The sequence below is a fragment of the Amblyomma maculatum genome, chromosome 1, assembly GCF_055883805.1.
Source record: "Amblyomma maculatum isolate TAMU_Amacu chromosome 1, ASM5588380v1, whole genome shotgun sequence".
Classification (NCBI taxonomy): domain Eukaryota; kingdom Metazoa; phylum Arthropoda; class Arachnida; order Ixodida; family Ixodidae; genus Amblyomma; species Amblyomma maculatum.
The window spans coordinates 202672620-202684941 of record NC_139344.1 but is presented as its reverse complement, the minus strand read 5'-3'; positions in this window follow the sequence as shown (position 1 = coordinate 202684941).

Here is a 12322-nt window from a genome sequence, read left to right as displayed (position 1 = left end):
TGAAGTTTATGTGTTATTTTCATTTGCTGTGTGGCCTTCAGATGGAAAACAAGGCGCTGGGGGTCATTGGCTATCTCAAGAAGTGCAAAATTCTGCAAGGTAGGCAGGGGCTGGCCTAGCAAGCAGCTTTTATGTCTGTAGGGATAAGAAGTATAAATCTTGACGATTTCTGTGCTCTGTGCTATGCATTTTCTTACAGCTTGCTGTTACTTGCCAACAGGTCTATTGAAGCTCATTTCTACAGCCTGTACTAGGCATTTTGTCACAGTTTACTATTCCTTACTCTGCATGAGCCTTGCTATGGAGGTCGATTAATCACTTATGTGCTGCAAAAGCTCTGCCGGAGAAAGTAATAGCAGGAGTTATTGCAGTACGAGAACGGTTTCCCATTTCCAAGGATCTTTGCTCTTTCATGGCTGTATAATAAAGACTAATCACTTTTATCTTTGGCTATTTTCTTGTGCCTGACCGTTTCTCTTGGTGCTCATAGCAAAGCTGTGTTAAGCGTTGATACCTTGCTTTCAATTTATGTTTTCATTATCAAAAACCAGACTTTATGCTTGGTTTTTCGTACTTGACTCCTTTACCTTGAACACATTGCATATAGTGCAGAAGTTCATTCCCACATTTCAGTATGTATGCATTAATAGCCTATGGGCCCGCTGGAAACATCTGAATGTACACAATCTAGTTTTTCTGTCAGACTCCAGCACAAAATACACAACAGCAGAATAGTTAGTCTCTTCCCAACTTTTATTGGAAGAAATAATGGTTTCGCATTCTAATTTTAAAGTTTCTGGAGGTTTCAAAAGATTCCAATAGAACAATGCTTTTGTTTTACTACTTCCCTATTTTGGCCGACATAATGCAGCAATCAGTATTGGGGAATCAAGCATGGAGAGCTTCCACGCTTGTATGTGAATGGCATAAAATGTCCCACACACTATGCTTGGTTAATTTTGTTTATGAGTGGGGTTTTCTCGCATGCACTGCAGCCACGGCTAGTGGACATGTCTTTCTGACTGCCGGAATAGCAGCCGACCCAAGCCCTCAACAAGCATAGTAGAGGTTTTTGGCTGCATACAGTTTGGGGTATGATGCATGCAAAAGGAATACAGCCGTGCTAAAAATGCAACTCATGTATATCATGCAGTTGCATTTTCGTAATACAACTCGTGTAAAAATCAAATGCTTGAGAGATTTTTATTTATTTCGTGATCCTTCTAATGTTTTCATTGACTGACAGTATGATGTTTACCATGATACAGTTCTTTGGCATTCTACCTCCTACAGTTTTCAGAAAAAAGAAAACACATAAGTAAACAAAATCAGTTGAGCTGTCAAGAACATGTAGCTTAAAATAGCGAAGATTGTGCACACTTCTAAGGTTTCGATACACCGCAATACAGGAAACCAGGTAGCTGCTTTATCTCGGGCAGTGCAGCATATACTGCTAAAACTTTGTAAAGGCTGCAAAAAAAGTACACAATGTCCGCGTGGTACTTGCATGCTTTCAGCTCTAGTCGTCGCAGCTACAACTTGCTCGACAATCAGCTCCTAGGTATCACTAAACTGCGGCTGCCGACAGTCTAATTAACCGGCTTCTGCTAGCGAAATACCTCTAAAAAATGCTTATTCTAGTATAGTTTAGAGATATATGTAGTTCCTGCATGGTAACATCAACGAAAAACGAACTTTGACCGAATGGATGATGCATGCAAACTTCAGCGTGAACAGCTAGACGACACACCACGTTATGGTTGCACTTGCAGCGATTTTTCACCCGTTTTATTCAAATACGAAACGTTAAATAGGGTCATAACGTGTGCAGATCATTATAACCTTTTCTACGACCTTATTCGTGCTTATAAAACACGTGAAAAGTCGAATTTAAGGTTGTCTATGCTGAGTTTCAAGCACAGCGTAGCAGACGCGTGTCTCGCAGATCGACCCGGAAGTCTGAATTACCCAGCGTGCTTTGCGGCTTGTTTAGATTGGACACTACCTATATAGACCTTTGCAACGAGGGCCTCCTGGGTGTCACCATACTGCTCGTTGGGCTGTTGTGTGCGCCTGACGTCAACACAGTGGAGGCGGCAGAGGAACCGGTTTGCAACAGTTCAGAGAGGAGACGTTTCGACAACCTCTTCCCCGATGCAAAGGTCTATAGCAATTTTAAGGTTATCGTTATTTCAAAAATTTTCAGGGTTTCAGTCATTCTTGAACAAGTTGATGCGCTTCTTTTTGTACTCGTTTTCTTTTTAATATGTTTATTACAATAAATCGTACTTGGCAAAAGAAGAAAAAGACAGCGCTCTTTTGCCTGGAATTTAGTTAGTAACGAAACAAAGCCAAAGAAAGGTGACACGGTGGTTGGTGGCTGGTCAAACTAAGGCGGATACTACGTCAATGCAAACGTCCGGTCACATGAACTCCGATTTCTGGATCGTTTCTGTGGTTTTGTTTGTCCAGCTGTTGCTGGCTGGCGTGTATTTTCAACCTGTATTTCGTCAACAATAGCGCTCGTATCGCTGGAAAAACGGTGTTATGCTTTGCCTTAAGCTGCGGAAACTTCTTTGAAATGGGATGCAAGATATTCTGAATTCCGTCAGAAAATGATTGGCAGAAACAGCAGGCTGGCCGTTGCAATCCGCTTGCAGACTGCCAACGGCCATCTCCACGGGAAACTCTAGGCTTTGCTTCGAGTGTTTTGATGGCGGTAAGTATTTTTACAGCATTGTGAAGGCTAGCGTTAGCGAAGGCTAACAAATTGTGAAGGTTAGCGAAGTATGATCTTGCCGAAGCAAGATTTCTGTGCTCTGGACCATGCATCTTCTTGCAGCTTGCTATTACTCGCCCACAAGTCTATAGAAGATTATTTCTGTCTCCTGTACTAGGCACTTTGTCACAATTACTACTACTCACTCGCAGCCTATCTTGGAGGTCATTAATCACATGCTCTTGTAAAAAATGCGCTGCAAAAGTTCTACTAGAGAAAATAATATAAGGTGTAAGTACAGATCAAAAAGGTTTCCCAATTCCAAGAACCTTTGCTCTTTAATGGTTGTATAATAAAAAGACTAGTCGCTTTCACTTTTGGCTATTTTCTTGTGCCTGACTGTTTCTTTTGGTGCTCATAGCAAAGCTGCGCTAAGCATTGAGATCTTGCTTTCAATTTACGTTTTCATTATGAAGAACCACAAAACAATTCCTTATGCCTGGCTTTCTGTACTTGACTAACACTTTGCATATGGTGCAGAAGTTATACATTCCGACATTTCAGTATACCTTACTGAGGGAATCTCGTCTCATATACGTCTGTACACTAATGATTGTGTAATTTACAGATTCATCCGCAATTCAGCTGGTGACGTTGGCATTCTGCAAAGTGATTTGAACTACGTGGCATCATATGGTGTGATATGTGGAAAATGCGCCTCAGTATCAAGAAATGTTATTTTAGTTCACATGAAAGCACCAGCCTTTCCCCTCCCAATACCACATTAGTGGCAACTCCCTTGACCATGTTGATAATTTCAGGTATTTAGGCGTATACTTCTCGTCCTACTGTTCATGGAACAAACATGTAGACTACTTGGCTAACAAATTTGCTAGTACTGTATTGAATATCTTTAGGCAAAACTTCAAAACTGCACCTCTTACCCTCAAAGAAGCATTCTATATTACTAATATACTCCCTATTCTAGAATATTCATGCCCAATCTGGGACCCACATACACACAACCTGATTAACGAACTAGAATGTATTCAGAACCGCACCGCACGTTTCGTTACCAACAATTATAACTTTGGCTCCAGCATAAGAAACATTAAAACTGAGCTTGGGTGGCAGCCCCTGTACCAATTAAAGGAGAAAATTCCTGAGATTGAAAATATTTCACAGTGTATTTAATGGTGACACTCAAAAGTATTTACCTGAAGGCTCCACGCTATGTTTCTGCTAGAAATGATCATCCAAAGAAAGTTGGAGAGATTGCTTGCAGCTCGAATGTTTTTGCTCATTCATTTTTCCCTTTTACGGTAAATGAATGGAATCGACTGCCCCAAAGTGTAATCAATGTCCCATCCACCATCTTTTCATCAGTACTGGTTGAAGTGTGTTTTCTGTGAGTTTCTTTACGTTTTTCATTGTTTATTATGAATTTCATTAAATATTGGATGCATTATTTTTTATTATTACTTGTTGTGCTTTCTTTTTTTTTGTTCCTGACTTTTCTTATTTATGAAATACAATGTCTGCAATCCCCCTACAATAATGCCCCATGAATGATGTAGGTATACAAACAAATAAATAAATAAAATTGAAATAAAATTTATGAGCATTGCAGAACCTGCACTGGGGAAATATGAAAGCATGAGCGTTACTGCTCCTCCTGTTGTGACACTAAACACATCATGATGCTTTATTTTTGTTTTTATCTGTAATTTTTTCTTTTTATTTTGTTTTGTAAATTTTACTTTTTAAAATGTTAATCCATTGTGATTCTGTTTACTTTTTAATATTTTTATTTCCGTATTTCTCTCAATGCCCTCCAGCATCTTTACTCTAGATAAGGAGAATTATAGACGCGCTCATAAAGAATTTGGCTACTGAAGCCTCAGCAAGAATTGCATAATCCTAAAGAGGCATCACCTTCGCTATGTGTACTTTCATTGAGCTATAAGAGCTAAAGCGATTTAGTCCTGGTGCCTATGCAGAAGAAATCAATAACACTAAGTAAATAATAAATAAAAAATAAGTAAGTAATAAAACTAAGTAAACTTAACCTTGATGCTAACGTTCTTGCATGACTGCATTCCTTCCTCACTCATCGTTTGCAATTTGTCACAGCTAATAATACTTCCTCCTTCAGTTCTCCAGTTGACTCGGGAGTGCCACAAGGCTCCGTGCCAGGACCTTTGCTTTTTCTAATCTACATAAACAACTTACCCAATAACTTATGCTCATCAATTAACCTTTTTGCAGGTGATTGTGTCATGTACCACAAAATTAACAATGACCCTTACGTAAGTATTCTTCATTCCGATATTGACCATGTTCTTGGTTGGGCTAAGACATGGAACTAAGCACTAATAAATGCAAGTACATGCGTGCTTCCCACCGTATTGCCGTCATATCATCTTAACACTAGTAACCTGGAATCTGTGCCTTAATTATTACAAATATCTAGGTGTATTTATTTCTTCGAACCTTTCCTGGAAGATGCACGTAGACCATGTAACCAACAACGCTAATCGCATGCTAGGATACATACTCCGCAATTTTCAGCCTTCTTCTAGTCCTATAAAATTACTACTATAGAAATCTTTAGTTCGTACTAAACTGGAAAATGCTGCATCTATTTGGGACCCCAGTCAAGAGACGCTCATCCTTCAACTAGAATCTGTACAGAACCGGGCAGCTCGCTTTATTCTCTCTAATTATCAAAACTCGAGCGTCACTGCCATGAAAGCAAACTTATCATTACCAATGCTATCACAGCATCAAAATATATTCCTTCTTTGCCTGTTTCATGATATATCATGACAACCCCATTCTTAAGAATAAATTGATAATCCCACCTTGTTACGTTTCAGCTCGCATCGACCATTGTCATAAGGGTGTTGTTACTTCATGCCACACCAATCATTTCTACAATTCATTCATCCCCAGCACATCAGCAAGTTGGAAGCATCTTCCCCGATCTATTGTCGAAATATCCGTTAATCTTAAGTTCAAAGCTGCTATAACTAACCTGCTAGCGCCATAAACGCCAGATGGTGTTGCAAATTATCATAGTTTGTTTTTTTTTTACCTCATTTTCCACTCACTGCAGGTTTTCAAAACGGGTGTTATTCTTTTTGCAGGCACATAATACTGCGTCGAGTGCATTTTTTTCTGTCGTTTGTTTCTTTGTTTGCAATAGTTCTGCTTACGCTTCGTATACTTATCTGGTTTCTTTATTTTATTTTACTTTATGCCATTATATTATTAAGTTCCTTTTTATTATTGCTGCAATCTTTTTTCTTTTTTTCCTGCAAACTGCATTTATATTTGTTATATATGTTTCTTTTACTGCTGTTTTTGTTTTTCACTTTCATGTTTGTACCCCGCTCCCCTCTGCAATGCTCTCGGGCCCCGAGGGTAATGAAATAAATAAAAAAATTAATTAATAAACACTAAACAGAGCTTCAGCAGTTTGCAACTGAGAGATATAAGGGGACCATAATAAAGTCTAGACAACCAGCCGTTTCGACGGGTCCCCAGTGATGAAAGGCAGTGTAGACGATGCCGGAATGCAAAATATACCGACGGCCGAAGTGCCGTCCAACCACGTAGTTGTAGATTGCAGGCTTCGAGTCACTAAAAATATATTCCGCAGCGCAGAATTGAAAAGGCGCAAAGCTATCTCGTTCTCGGTAGCACTAAAACACGCCTTCATGGGAGGCGGGTTGAAGCAGAGATGAGACGCCGTCGAGCGTGGTAAGCCTAAAATGTAAATTAGTTTACAGGAAAGGAAAGGTGTGCACAGTATTGGTCACAATTTCTCCGGGGACAATATAATAATAATTGGTTCACAGGAAGGGAAAGGCACAGTATCTGTAACAGTTGTTTCTGTGGACACCTGAACTGTACCATAAAGGAAGGGAGGAAGGTGAGAGTGAAAGTGGATAGAGAAAAAAGAGGACCCTTAGTGGAGGGCTATGGAGTAATTTCAGCCACCTCGGGATCTTTAGGAACCGCGCCATAAAGGAAAAGAGGAAGGCAAGAGTGAAAGAAGAGGTGCCGCAGTAGAGGGCTGCGGAATAATTTCAACCGCCTGGAACTTCGATCGCGGAATAATTTTGACCGCCTGGAATTTCGTGCACGGCCGCCGCGGTCGGGTTTGCGCAATATCGCATATACAGAGGGCACAGAGTGGCCTTCAAACTGTATTCTGCTGCGGAGAATGGTCAAATTAGGTTAGAAACCAATTTTGGTCAAATTGGGGAGCAAGTATATATAATCTTGTGGGCCCAGATGACCAGATTTGTGGTTGGCCCCTCAAATTGGAGGTCCCCGCTGAATTCGCCATGCTCAAATTAGGGTGAACACCAATTTCGGTCAAATTCGGAAGAAGTAAAATTTTGGGGATGCCTGAGGGGCGAGTTGGTGCATGATGAAATTAACGGCGGTGCAACAAGGACACTAACAATTAGGAAAGGGACACGCATGTGCATATGCAGTATCCCAATTTCTTGTTAGTTTCCTTGTTGCGCCGCCATTCATTTCTTCTTAATCGCAGAGGTCCAAATTTAGGGAGTGCAGACCGACATATACTTTCTGCGGAAAACTCGGCTCGACGTCACCAAAGTGAGTGACAATGGGAGCTAAAAGCACCTCATGTAAGCATCATCAAAGCTGCCGCAAACCAATGGAAATACGTCCAGCTGCGGTCAGAGCTTACATCGTGACAAACAACGCTCGCAGAGAACGATTGCCCGCGGAGGCATCCAAAGTGATCCCCGCGGCCACCTCGAAAAGACGTGACTGGATAACCAGTCGAGTGCACTGAGCAGTTATTTTACGGTAAAGCTGCCGCTTTTTATTTAAGTATTTACCTGCATTCACAAATGCAGTATACAGACCACTGAAAATGTCAAAAAGCCTTCAACGCCTTCCAGAAAAGCAAAAAGTAAAAGGGGGGGGGGGGGGGGGGCAAGCTCGTGGCAGTTTGTCTTGTCGAGCCTGTCTTCTGCCACGGCCGTATAGTGCTCTAGAGCACTATAACGGCCGCTCAATGGAAGCGCACTAGGTGCGGCCTGCTGTGTCGCCCCAAACCGGCGGGAGGCGCCTACTTCCCGTCGCCGCCGTCGCGGCGCCACCGCTCGGGGACAGCAGCGCGCTGCCACGCGCGGAGAGCTGCGCCTGGCTGCGCTTTGAGTGAGGCGTCGGCGTTGTAGGAGCCTGTTATTTTAAGGATATAAGAGCTCCGCTTCATACAATTTGGCAACACGAATATACTGTCATGTGTTAGTGTGGGCATGTCAGCCCTTAGCGCTTGCTCGGCAAGGATGTATACTAGAGTGTACCCAGAAAAACTTAATGTGATGGTGGTTCAAGGCCACTCGATTGGACTGCTCGCATTATCGTGATGTTGCATTCAGATCAAGTTAGGTCTGTTCGATTCAGCTGCACTCTTTGCACCAGTTCTGTAAAGTTCTGCGGAGGTGCCGCAAGCGTGCAGCACCAGTTCCAGCAGTTCAGGTGCAGCATCGGCACCAGCTACTTACAAAAGAATGGTAGAGTGCAGGCCGGGCCGTCCGCTAGCCTTGGCGTCGCCAACAAGCTGCGGCTGGCTGTGTGTAACATCGCGTCAGCTGACGCCAACGTTGCGGTTAACTTGATGAATTTTCAAATAGCACATGATAATGGAGTTTTGACATTATCCAGCCGCGATGCTTTTGGCCTGTGCTTTGTAATAAACGGCACTTGTGAACGAAAACACGATCGAGTTCGCCAAGGTATCGGCTACGCATACTCAAGAAGTAGACACACGCATGCGGTGTGATGCATGCTGATTATATATTTCAATCATGACCATGTGCGCTTCGATCGCCGGCTGCCGCAAAAGGTGCATATATATGCATTTGCACAAGACATACTTAATGCGATGTGGTATACTTGAAAATCTTCATGTTTCTTTATTCATTCATGATTATGCAATGCGTATATGTAGAAAAGCCGACCGCATATACGTGGTCGGCTATCTGTGAATTATATTGCCACTCACATCAACCGGCGCCAAAATGCCGAATACGATCAATTTTCAAACAGCACATCGCAATGAAGCGTTGACACGAATCAGCCTCGATCGATGTATGTGTATGCGCACTATGCGGCAGCTGGCATGAAGCGCAAACAAACTTCGATCATGATTGAAGTCAGCATGAACCATAACGCATGCACGTGCTTACTTGGTAGACATAGTTTGGAGCACGCGTCATCGTTTCTTTGGCAAACACAGGCACCGTTCTCGTTGACAAGTGGAATAAGGGCCGCTTCACTGTTTATCATAACACGCAAGCCATCGTCGCGCAAGCTGTCATCTGCTTTCATGCGGCGCCTGCAGCTGCACCATTTCGGCACTGACCGCTGAGGAGGTGCACAGTTTTGCTGAACTTTTCGTGAACTCGGCCTGCATGACGTCTGCACTTTTTGAAACGAACGGCGTGGTGCAGAAAGCGCTATCTTGCATCATTGAAACGAATGGTGAAGTGCAGCATCACGTGAACCAGTTCACGTAGTGCAGGTGAAACGAATGGACCTGTTGTTTGTCAAATGAAAATGTCACCCGGCTGTGAACAATTCGAAGCTGTTCAGCTGTCATGGTAGCCTAATGCATAACCACTAACATCAATACTTCGCAAATTCCGTATGTCATTTTCATACCGTCTACTCCTTCCTGCATACAGCTTTTATACACAAATTGATGTCAACCTGCTCGAAACTGCTAGCGCTATCCAATAAAAAAAATTTCCTACTGTGAGCAACCTCTGTGAAAATGCGACAGGTAACCAACCTTTCTATCTCATTCTGACAAATGTTATGGTGAAAATATGAAGGTGTTTATTAGGTAAAATCTAGTACAGGCCTTATGTCGATAACTCGTTTTATCAAAGGATTTTAGGCCGCACCCAGTGCGCTTCCATCGAGCGGCCGTGCTTCTGCATAGCAGGGAGCAGCAGTGCAAGATTCAATAAGTGAATTGTGACAGTGCAGAAATGACACCAACTATTAATATACATTGATGTTAACCTTAAAAATGGCTTGAGCATACCACTGAAAGGACTATGTGTATTTCAATGAGTCTTCAGCCATTTTGCTGTTATCTGGATGCTGTGCATGCTGCTGCACTGACAATTGTGGAGAGGTCAGTGTGGACTCTGTTGCGAGTTTATTTCAGTGGTGCCCAAATGCTCATGACCACCGTACAAAAATTAGTGTTCTCTTCTTCAGACATTTTTCATTTCCAAGCAGTGCAATGCAGCTTTAAATGAACCAAACTAATGTAGCTGATATAAACAGATGGCTCCTCTACAGAATATTAAGTAATGCATAAAGTACAAAATGAAAACAATTATCCATACAGATAATATATCAAAGATTAAACAGAAACACATGCAAAAAACAACTGTCAATAATAATAATAATAATAATAATAATAATAATAATAATAATAATAATAATAATAATAATAATAATAATAATAATAATAATAATAATAATAATAATAATAATAATAATAATAATAATAATAATAATAACGATTTCTTTACTTCCATCAATGATGGAGGGGACTGCGGGTAAAAGTCGCTTTAGAAGCAAATGACTTGACAGAGCCTGCAGCCTCCTTTACAAGGCAAGCAACGATAGAAAAAGAAGCAGATTACTAGAAGCATCACTTGCAAAATGAAAGGCCTGCTTTGAACATTAAACAGTAGGACAAATGATCAGTTTAAAGAAAATTATGTACAATTGAAGCATGTATCCATCAAGTGAGGGTATGCAATTTGAGGTAAATAATAGGTAGCTATGCACGCTATTTTTAATGGGCACTTTTTGTATCACCTGCCTTCAAGACATGGAGGGGACTTGAATTCATATGCCAATGTTTGTAGCAAAATTCCTTTCCACTGGATTGGCACTTCATAGGATTCCATGCAATGCCAATGATTACACAAACACAATACTCATTTGTACTAAGTGTTCACAAGGATTGTGTTTCCTGTAGGTTCCTTCAGTTTTTTGTTGTAGCTCATGTAAAAGAAGTGCAACATCGCTGGTTGCCGGGCATTATGACATTTAGTGATTTGCAGTGTTTGACTTTTTAGCAGACTCGGCCATTCATAGGCCTGTTCCATCATGACAATTATTACCTTGTTAACAAAGGCCTGCTTCAAACATCATTAACATCTTCACTCACAAAATCGTGAACTCCTTTTGCTACACTGAGCAGCAGCATTTAATGAAGTGTTTGTTCGTGCAGCTCAAGGCGCTGAAAGATAATGCAATTGTGCGACAAGATTTCACTACAATTATCGTGCTGTACAGCGTTCACACTGATGCCACACTGGTCGAACTTTCACGGTTTGCTCTCAAGGAGAGTTGTTTGGAAATTCACCTTACTCGGTTATGGCTCACTATTTGAGCTCGCTGTCCCTTGACATAGTGTGATCAGGGGCCCTGCCCTGATAAGTGCCCAAGTACCTTCATATTTGTATCATTGCAACCGGATGAATGTTTAGCCTAATTGTAATAAGCTTTTTTTTTAATTCTGTGCCTAAAATTTTTAATACTTTCAGTAGTATTATAACAGACCTTCCCATCTTCCTCAACTGTTCATTTGGTGTTATTTTGATCTTTTGGGACAAGGATCTCACTTTTTTTGGCTCGGCTCTAAATTCTTGATAATTAATACCTCATCGTGGATATGCACAATTTCAAGAGAGACCAGAAAAAAAACAGTATCATCACCGTACCATTGTAATGCCAGCACCTATAACACATCGATTAATCAGAATAAGGAGCAGCACAAAGACCACGCAGGTCAAAACATCGATAACGAGTTATCATCACAAGAAATATGCTTTATGAGGAATGAAGCCACTGAGTGGCGGCGACACTTCTGTAGTCACGTCAGAGAACAGAGGGGAAGAAGCCAAGATCATTTCATACATTCAAAACAGTTTCCGGTAAGATCATGTCGCATACACGGCTGTTCTCAAGCATTGTACGTGCACAAATAGCAATCAATATTGACAATGGCTACATTGCAGGGACCATACCATGTGTGCATGGTCCCTATAAGGAAAGGAAGGAATGCGAATAGCTGTACATATCAAAGTTAATTTCAGCACTAGGAGAGATAATCATGCATAGTGGGCTTTCGTAATATATACTTGCAGGCGATTTCATTCATAAAACAATCAAGAAGTAAAACTGCACAACATAAAAACGCATCAATGGGAGCATGAAATCTGTGGTAAATAACAGGTAGTACATGCTGTGGCCATTATGATAAGCATTTGTTTTATTGTCGGGTATCCACAAGACATGAAGAGGGAAACTTATATTATATGACAATATATGTAGCCAAATTTCTTGCCACTGAATTGGCTGCTCATATGATTTCGCGTGATGTCTGAAGTGATATATGCAGACTGCCTGTCTAGAGAGGCCAGAAGCTTGTGAGGGTCGCTTCGGTTTTCCATTCTAGCGCATGTGAAAGAACTGTGGTGGAACCAGGCATTGTGGAATTTAGTGGAATACAGCAGCCGA